The sequence below is a fragment of the Ursus maritimus genome, unplaced genomic scaffold, assembly GCF_017311325.1.
Source record: "Ursus maritimus isolate PB19 unplaced genomic scaffold, ASM1731132v1 scaffold_21, whole genome shotgun sequence".
NCBI lineage: Eukaryota > Metazoa > Chordata > Mammalia > Carnivora > Ursidae > Ursus > Ursus maritimus.
The window spans coordinates 18,234,106-18,244,021 of record NW_024424564.1 but is presented as its reverse complement, the minus strand read 5'-3'; the positions used below and the strand labels follow the sequence as shown (position 1 = coordinate 18,244,021).

Here is a 9,916-nt window from a genome sequence, read left to right as displayed (position 1 = left end):
CTATATTCATATAACAGAATGTCGTAGAACGGCAACAACAAAAAAGCAAATTCCTTTATTCAAGGCAGAATTATATAATGTTGAATACAACAGCCCAGAAACAAAGACCAACATATATAATAATATTTACATGAAGTTCAAAAATAGGAAAACTAATTGATAGGAATAGAAATAAAACGCTGGTTACTTTCAGTGTGTTTGTAGGGGGAAATATTGACTTGAAGTGGATTGACAGAGGTTTCCGGAATGCTGAGAATGTTGCATGTTTTGGTTTGTAATCCCATCAATGTTTTCATTATAAAAATCTATGGAGCTTTAAAACTAAAATTTGTGCACTGCAAATTTTCTAAATGTTTAACAGAAAAAAAAGTTAGTCTGATGAGCCTGGGCTAAATGTCCCAAATACACATCTGAAGTGCTAAAACAGTAGAAATGTACAATTTTCTTTCTCAAATGAGACTCAGTCGTTTAAATGCAATCGTGCCCAGAGGCAGGCTGAGAGATTAGATGACCTTTCTGGGTCCCTCTCAGCCCTATGATCCTATGATATTTCCTACAATGTGTTGTTTTCTTAAAACCCCCTTCGGTCTTTCCATTTCTCTAGTATTGTGTTGTCCAGGACTGAATTTAATACTCTAGGGGGTTTCTCACAAGGGCAGCATAAGTAGAAAGCCTGTCACCACGCTAATAGGTAATATGATGGAGTCGTATCCAGTGGGAAATCTCGAAGGCATTTTGCGCAGCCGTGCTACAATTGGAGAGATAATGCAAGGTCATATACCATTCTCCCTCTGCTCGCACCTCTGGATATTTTAACATTATTTCTTCACAAGTTTTCCTTTTTGTTGCATGCTTTGTACTAGACTTACTTTCACCCCCAAGATATACTAAATTGACTTCCCTTTTGCCATCTTCAGAACAATTTTTTAAACTTTCTAAATCTGTGAATATATGGGATGGAGAACACTGGTGATATCAAGAACTTTTGTGGAAAAAATTAGTGGAACCATTGTCATTATGTGAAGAAGGGGATCAATTGATCAAATAAATTATTTTGCTTTTAAACACATATTAGTGAAGTGGGGAGGAACTAAAGAGAGTCAGTCTTGAAAAGAGGTGAAAAAATTTAAGATGATTTATTGTAACTACAGAGATTTGAGCTTTTACTTAGTAAATTTTCTTTCATGGGAATTATAAGTGTTACTATTAATGCCACTAGTAAAATCTTTGATTGACTCCACTTCATATTTCTTTTAAATGAATAAATTCACACCAGAGTATATGGCAATATGAATAAATTATTACTGCTAAAATGTTGCAACTTTCAAATAAAATTTAACACTAATTTCCACTTAGTTTATGAAATATAATACATATATTTTGTTTTGGCATTGTTGAACTTCCAAAAAACAATGAAGTATTAGCTTCCTCTCGACATAGACATTTTAGAGACATTTTAGTTGGAGAATTCACTGGGTACCAGAAACCTATTATTTCTGGAAGTTCCCCAAGTAAAACATTTACTCAGGAGTAATAAGATTATAGATTTGAAGACAACTACATTAATTGACACTACAGTATTTGTTCCAGACTTTTAGGGCTCTCCAAAGGCTGTACTTTTAGGACACTCATTCAAACTTTATGCCTCTGAATGGTTTGGGGCAACTACAGAAAAACAGCGTTCCACCGGTACCATGCATCTGTGTGTACAGCAATCTCTAAATGCAGCTGATGGAATCTCAGCATGAAACCAGAAAGATTTTTTCCAAACTCATTACAGTTGCAGGTTACTCTAGTTGAAAAATTGATTTTGCACAGGAAAGTAAAAATCTAGCTCCACAATGTCATCAATCACTGGGAAAACGTAACTGAGGCCTGGATGCAAAACTTATCCATTCACAATTCTTAGAAAATCTTTGTGTCTTTCAAATGCAACCAAAATCTCCATATAATTGTAAGGAGAACTTATATGAATGCAAATAGAATATTAGTGTTTATTTTACAAAAAAATTTTAGATAAAATGTCCATTACTAGATATTGTAGTCCATGGAAAATTTGTAAGAAAGTACATAGTAACTAGAATTTGTTTTCATTCAAGAACCTCCTTCTTCAGATAATTAATGTCAGAGTTAAGAATCCTAAATGATATCCATCACTTAGCATGCCTAACAGGAAAATGAGTTTTATTAATTCACTTATTCACTCACTCATTGATTCATTTAACAAATTTGTTTTTTAAGATTCAACTGCTTAAAAGGAAGGATAGATTTTATAAACCATAGTACTAGCCTCATGTTTATAAAAGCAGAGAATTCCGAAAGTATTTCTCGACATCCAAGGATTTCAAGGATCCCTACTAGAAAAACACTGGTCTGGGGCGCCTGGGTGGCTCAGTCGTTAAGCGTCTGCCTTTGGCTCAGGGCGTGTTCCCGGGGTCCTGGGATCGAGCCCCACATCAGGTTCCTCTGCTGAGAGCCTGCTTCTTCCTCTCCCTCTCCCTCTGATTGTATTCCCTCTCTCACTGGCTGTCTCTCTCTCTGCGTCAAATAAATAAATAAAATCTTTAAAAAAAAAAAAAAGAAAAACACTGGTCTAATTGATTTCAGATAAATAATAATATCTTCATAAAGAGCTTTGTGAATGTGGATTCCCCAACCAGGCCCAAAGTTCTGTTGCCACCTGCCAAACACACAGCTGTTGTATAAGTCAGAGAAGAATTTTCATTAATTTCCACTTCCTGTATTTATAGAGTTGGTGTTTGGGGCATCTTCTGCTTTAAAGTTATACCTAACCTGTGGAAGGCAGCCTCCAAGATGGCTGCCAACATCCCACTTCCTGGTATTCACACCTTTGTGTCCCTTGAGTGTGGGCTAGACTTAAATGACTTACTTCTAACAAAGAGAATATAGGAAAATTGATCAGAATGTCATTTCTGAGATTAGGTTGTAGAAAAGACTATGGGCTCCATTTGGCTGCTTGTTCTCTCTTGCTTTTGTACTCATTTGTTCTAAGAGAAGCCATTTGCCACATTGTGAGCTGCCCTATGGAGCAACACATAGAAAGGAAATGAAGAAGGTCTCTGGCCAATAAATGTTAAGGATCTAAATTCTGCCAACAGCAATTAAGGGATTCTCCTACCAACAAGCCATCAAAAATTAAATCCTGTGAGGAAATGAATCTTACCAACTATATTACTGAGTTTAGAACTAAATCCTACTTGAGCCTTCGGATGAGACCACAACTGACAGCATGATTAAAACATCAAGAGAAATCTTCAGCAGAGGCACCCAGCAAAGCTGTCCTCAGTTTCTAGAAACAGAGAAGTTTTAAGATAACAATATTGCTTTAAGCCACTAAGGTTTGGGGCAATTTGCTATATAGCAGTAGACAACTCAGTTACTTTTTTATGTTCCTAGAAAAGTAGAATTAACTTACCACGTCTTGTGATTAGCTTCTGAATTTAAAAATGTTTTGAAAATATTAACAATTATTAAAATTGGGTTATGAGTATATTGGGGTTTATGACATTCTTTACCTTTGTGTGTTTAAGAAAAAAAACACAAAAGCTTCTTAAAATGCTTTATATAATCAGAAAGAGAATCTACATTCCCCCTTCTCCTTTTCCCTTCAGATTAAATATTCTTCCTCTTACATTTTCTCATAGAAATTATTCCTCATTTTTAAATTAGTTTTTTCCACATATTTTAGAGTATAATGATGTAATTACTTACACTTATCCAAAAGCAACCTGACATAAAAAAGAAAGCCTTAAGAGATTTTATTAAATGTAGAATCTGTAGGATAAAAAGATTTCTAACTCACAAGTCCACGCAGTAAGTATGGACTTTATAATAAAGTAAACCTGAGTTTAAAACCATGCAAGAATAGTTATTATTACCAATCTTCAATTTTTAATCTTCAAAACTTTAATAAAACTTGCCTCACTGGCCTATGACGAAGAGTGTTATGATAATACTAGCTAACATTTGGTGAATAATTATTATGTAGCTAGTAATTATTTTTCCTTCTGTTAAATCTCACATAAAACATAAAAGAGCCAATGAGATAGATTCTGTTATTATTTTTCTATTTATCAACAGGGAAACTAGTCACTGAAATATTAAGTTACCTTACCCAAGGACACACAGGTAGTAAGCGATGAAGCTGGGTAATGAACTGAAATTTTAATCACTAGGCTATACTATTAATAAGATGATTATGATATGTATCTAAAACAGTATGTAGCACTGAGAAAGCACCAGCTTAATTTCTTTCTTTTCATCATCCTCATGCAAATATAGATTTGAGAGGCAGTGAGATAACTATTTGTATTTGTCATGTTTCTGTTGACAAATGTTGTATAACTATCTCCAAATTTCCATGGTTTAAAACAACAAGCACTTATTTCATGCTTATAGGTCTATAGGTTGGCTGGGAAAATTCTATTTCACACTGAAAATTATATTCAAGACCATGTGTTTCTCATTCTACTCCACCAAATACCCAGGTCAAGTGCTTTTCATTTTGGATGGAAGAAAATCCAAGAAAAGTAAGCAAAAGTATTTAAAGTTTCTTGGGGCTTCAATTCAAAGCTGGTACACTCTCAATGCACCCTCATTCCACTGCCAAGTGAAGTCACATGGCAACCCCGAAGTCAATGACACAGGAAAGTATACTACGCTCACAATGAATCTTGCTAGGGAGGAGAAAGAAGGAAGAATTACAGATAAATAATACAGTTTCCCGCAACATTCATGGAAATGTTATAAAATATTGACTACATAGTTGGAATATTTAATGTTTAAATTCTATATATACTAAAATTCTATACTTGAAGCACAATTTAAAAATTGCTTTCTAAAAAAAATTAATAAAAATTAATTTCTATGTGAAGGAAACCATCAATAAAACAAAAAGGCAACGTACTGAAAGGGGATGTTTGGAAATGATATATCTGATAAGACGTTGATATTCAAAATAGATAAGGAACTATACAACTCAACACCAAAAATAATAATTCAACTAGAAAATGGGCGGAGGACCTGAATAGACATTTTTCCAAAGAAGACATATAGATGACCAACAGATACATGAAAAGATGCTCAACATCATTCATCATCAGGGAAATGCAAATCAAAACCACAATGAGAGATCACCGTATACCTGTCAGAATCACTAGAATCAAAAAGACAAGAAATAGCAAGTGTTGGCAAAGAGGTGGAAAAGAAAGAACCCTTGTGCACTGTTGGTGGGAATGGAAATTGGCACAGCCACTATGGAAAAAAGTATGGAGATTCCTCAAAAAATTAAGAATAGAATGACCATGTGATCCAGTAATTCCACTACTGGGTACTTACACAAAGAAAATGTAAACACTAATTTGAAAACATACATGCACCCCTATGTTTATTGCAGCATTATTTACAATAACCAAGATATGGAAGGCACCCAAGTGTCCATCCATAGACGAATGGATAAAGATGTGGTATGTGTGTATATGTATTATATATTTATTATTAATGCTAAGTGAAATCAAAGACAAATCCATATGATTTCACTCATGTGGAATTTAAGAAAAAAAAACAAATGAACAATCAATCAAAAAAAAAGAGAGAGAAAGACAAAAGAAAATAGTCTCCTAAATAATGAGAACGGGTGGTTGCCAGCGGGAAAGTGAGTAGGGGGATGGGTGGGACAGATAAAGGGGATTAAGAGTATACTTATCTTGATGAGCACTGAGACAGGTAAAGAATTGCTGAATAGTTACACTGTACACCCGAAACTATTATCACTCTACATGCTCATTATCTATCTATCTAAGTATCTACCATGCCTGTCCTAATTTTTTTATTGGTCACCTCTAGGTTTGTGCCCAGCTACTAGAGAAGGGGTCACCATTCACCAGCTTCCACCTGGGAGAATGAGAAGGCCTTGCCCTTAGCCCTCCAGGGTTAGGGATAGAAGTGGTCAGCGTAGCCTTTCTTGGGCCAGCATGGGGTATCCAGGTAAGGGCACAGGTGGGGACCTAGCACCCAAGCTTTCCACCTGTCAGCCTAGTTGTGTTTGGAGAAGTATTCCTTGCGGTCGTGCACAGTGGGCTTGATTGTGTTGCTGCCTGGCTTGCATCCAGTGGGACGGATTTCCCCGTGCGCACCTGTGTACTGGAAGTCCCAGACCAGCTGCAGAGCTGTGTGCATGGAGCACCCACTGGCAAATCATTGACAGTGAGCTGGTGAAGGGCACCCTTGCCATGGATAATGAAGAGGTCCCTGTAGGCAGTGCCCTCATCTTCCTTCAGCACTCCATAATCTTGGGACAAGCTTCTGGTTACACCAGCCAGCAGGGGCGTGTTCAGAGGGTCCCAGCCTCCCTCCTTCTCGGGAGTGTTGATCCAAGCCAGGTGGGCGAACTGAGAGTAGACAGAGACCCCAGCAGCTACCAGCCTAGCTTGTGAGAGTCCTCAGCATATTCCCTGAAAGCGATGTCCATGGGGCAGACAAAAGGCGATGTCCAGTGGGTAGGAAAACAGGACCGAAGTATTTGGCTCTGTGGTCAGAAAGCTTCACCTCCTCGAAGGTTACGTCCACTATAGAGGTGGCTGCAAGTCTGGGGTGGGCTTTCCCTGTGCGTGTTGCACAAGGCCATGCCAGAGCGGCGTGAGCAAGGGGGGGACATGCGGACCAGCAGACAGGCGAACACGCCTTTCAGCGCCCCATTTTAATTATAAAAAGGAAAGGGGCGCCTGGGTGGCACAGCGGTTAAAGCGTCTGCCTTCGGCTCAGGGCGTGATCCCAGCGTTCTGGGATCGAGTCCCACATCAGGCTCCTCCGCCATGAGCCTGCTTCTTCCTCTCCCACTCCCCCTGCTTGTGTTCCCTCTCTCGCTGGCTGTCTCTATCTCTGTCAAATAAATAAATAAAATCTTTAAAAAAAAATAAATAAATAAAAATAAAAAAAAATAAAAAGGAAAAAGATGCTTCCTATCCTACAAGTCATTCTCTTGTTAACACTGTATATGTATTAACACAAACCATCCTTTTCTATTTTTATACCATTTTCTTTTTTAAATAAGGCAAGCATGGATCTTGAGTCATTCTCAGGAAACTTGCATAACTCCTCAACTTAATGCCTATTGGCTCATAAGTAGTATCTATAATAACTGAATTATTTTAGAAATTACGTCCACAGTTACTACGATTTTAAATGTATTTTGTCTTCTAGATACCTCTGAGTAAAACTTTCACAACTGTAGTCTGATTTCCATGGGTAGAATACAACTGATGTTTGTTTTAACTAACTCTCCACAGCTGACCTCTTTCGCACTGGAGAACTTAAGAAACATCAAAAGACTTAGTGTTTCAATTAGACTCTGTTATTCCTTATCACTCTTTGGCTATCAAGGATACAGTGTTGCCACTTTGCCTTGACCCAGGGATACCTCTCCTCAGGGCTTCCATTTTATTCATTGTTTAGTTTGCTTGATTTAGAATGAAAGGTTTAGGTGTCTGTCTCCCCAAGGAAAGAGCTGAATCTGATATAGCCTAGTACTATTTGTGCCCATTCCAGCGCCTAAAACCTAGTAGGTACCCAATATATGCAAATTAAAGAAAGATCGGCTGACTAAACAGATGAGGCCATTTTTACCATATAGCCTGCCTCTCAACGTTATAGAGTGAAGTTCTATTTTGAAAATAATAGCTTTCGACTCAGGAAATACCCAAATTAACATCTTTTATAGACAAAGTGAAAAACTTAAATTATCACCAAGTAAGATGAAAAACGACCAGCATGTAAAAATTTATCATGCAAGGCATGTTGGGATCAAGATGGGAAAGTCAAGGAACTGTATGTAGTGGGCATGCGCCTCCACCAGCACACAACGAAACAACTCTAATCCCAAACAATAAAGGCTACCATACTATGTAAAATATCAAGCTTCCAAGGTGTACCCTAGAGCTCACATCCACAGTTTCTGGTTCGATGGAAAAATGCAATCCCAAGAGGCATTACTGGGATGAAGTAATTATTGTAGAAAGAGAGCAGTCAGTTTTAAAGGCTGTCAAAGACCCTGCCCCAGGTTCACCTTCAGTACATCAGGGTTTAAGTTCATGTTGGCAACAGATTTCAACTTCAACTGTACCTTAGGAAGGAAAAAAAGAAAAGGAAGAAAGATGGCATTACCGAATATTATTTTCCAGGCATTCCACTGAAGGCTCGCACATACATTATTTATTTATTCAATACATGTTTGGCGAATGTCTACTTGTATTATGCATGATTTTATGTGCAAGGCAGAAATAGAGGAGGGTATAAAGTCCAGTGAAGGAGATGTAGAATTATATATAAAATAATAAGACATTTTAAGTACAATTTGTTCTGTGAGAACATAGGACTCCCAACCTGGACATGAGGGCTATGGGAAAGCTTCCAGGGGAGGAAGGAGATTCTAGGCTGAGAACTGGAGGATGAATGAGAGTTATTAAGAAGAAGAATATTTCCAAAGAAAGAAAAACATGGGCAGCTCAATGTATTTCTTTTATAAGCCATGTTGTTCACTTTGGATTGGAGAATTGGACAACTGTTAGTTTCCATTTGTCATTTTGACAATGTCTTAAAGATTGATTGATTTATTTGAAAGAGAGAGAGAGCACATGTGAGCAAGAGAAGGAGAGGGAAAGAATCTCAAACAGACTCCCCGCGGAGTGCAGAGCCCAAAGCAGGGCTCGATCACATGACTCTGAGATCATGACCTGAACCAAAATCAGGAGTTGGACACTTAGCGGACTGAGCCACCCAGGTGCCCCGACAGTGTCTTATATGAACATCCTTCCTTTTGGTAGAATTCCCAAAAGGAAGGCATAGAGATATTCCCTCCCACAAACCCTGGAGAGCTAGGGTCCTACAAGGGGTCAAACTCAGTCAATCAGAGAAGACTGTGCCTGTAACATAGCCTTAGCCACAGTTGGTTGCTCTTATTTGCAACCTAATTCCCTGATAATTCAGTCTTTAAAGGATTATAAGCAAAAAGTGGCAAACGGAGGTTTGCAGTTTAGGACAATTTGTCTAGCTATGAAGTTTATAACACGAAGGAGGGTGACTACTCAAGCAGTCTAGTTCTGGGAGTCTGCAATCGGCCAAACTAGAGATGCCGATAGCCACGCATAGTGGTGGCACTGGGCACGGAGAATAGCCAGTGGCCTTGAGGGACACTGATGGAGAACTTTTAAATATGAAGAAGTTAGGGAGGAGGAAAAATGGTGGCATTCTCCATTCCCATGGAAAACATTTACTGACCAAATTCTGAATACACATTATGGTATATAGACAACTATGCGGAAGAAATACTAGAGGTGCAATAGTTAGGATTTAAATAAGCAAAACCTGTTTCAAAATAACTTAAACAATAAGGAATTTTTTGACTCATTTATCTGAGAGTTCAGAGATAAGATTATTGATTTAATCTAATAGCTAAAGTTAAATCTCCCGGATATTTGCTTGACTGTTTCATCCTGTTTCTGCGCCTTTTCTTATTGGGAGGTGTGAATAGGATTAGAGCAGTTTGGAGCCACAAATCTGTGCCCAAAAATGCTTGGAAGAAACAGGCCACCTCTTTTTGTATCTATCTCTTCAGGGAAAGTCCATATTTTCCAAGAGGTCCAGAAAATTTCTCTCCCTTCATCACTGCTGTATATTAGGGCATATGTCCATTCATGAAATAATTATTGTTAATAGAAAATTGCATGTGTGACAGGCTTAGGCATGGGTTCCTCTAACAAGCTTAAGGGGGAAAAAAAGTAGTAATAAAAAGAAAGAGGGTAAAATAAATAGTATTAGCAATTTCAGGGGACAAAATAGTAATAGAACATTAGAGATTTTTTTTAATCACAAGAGAATATTACAAATAACTTTATGCCAA

General features: G+C 37.7%; 1 pseudogene; it reads right to left on the bottom strand.

Annotated features, from left to right (window-relative positions):
• Window positions 1-5,944: 5,944 nt before the first annotated feature.
• LOC103656988 lies at window positions 5,945-8,110 on the bottom strand (annotated as a pseudogene).
• Window positions 8,111-9,916: the final 1,806 nt, after the last annotated feature.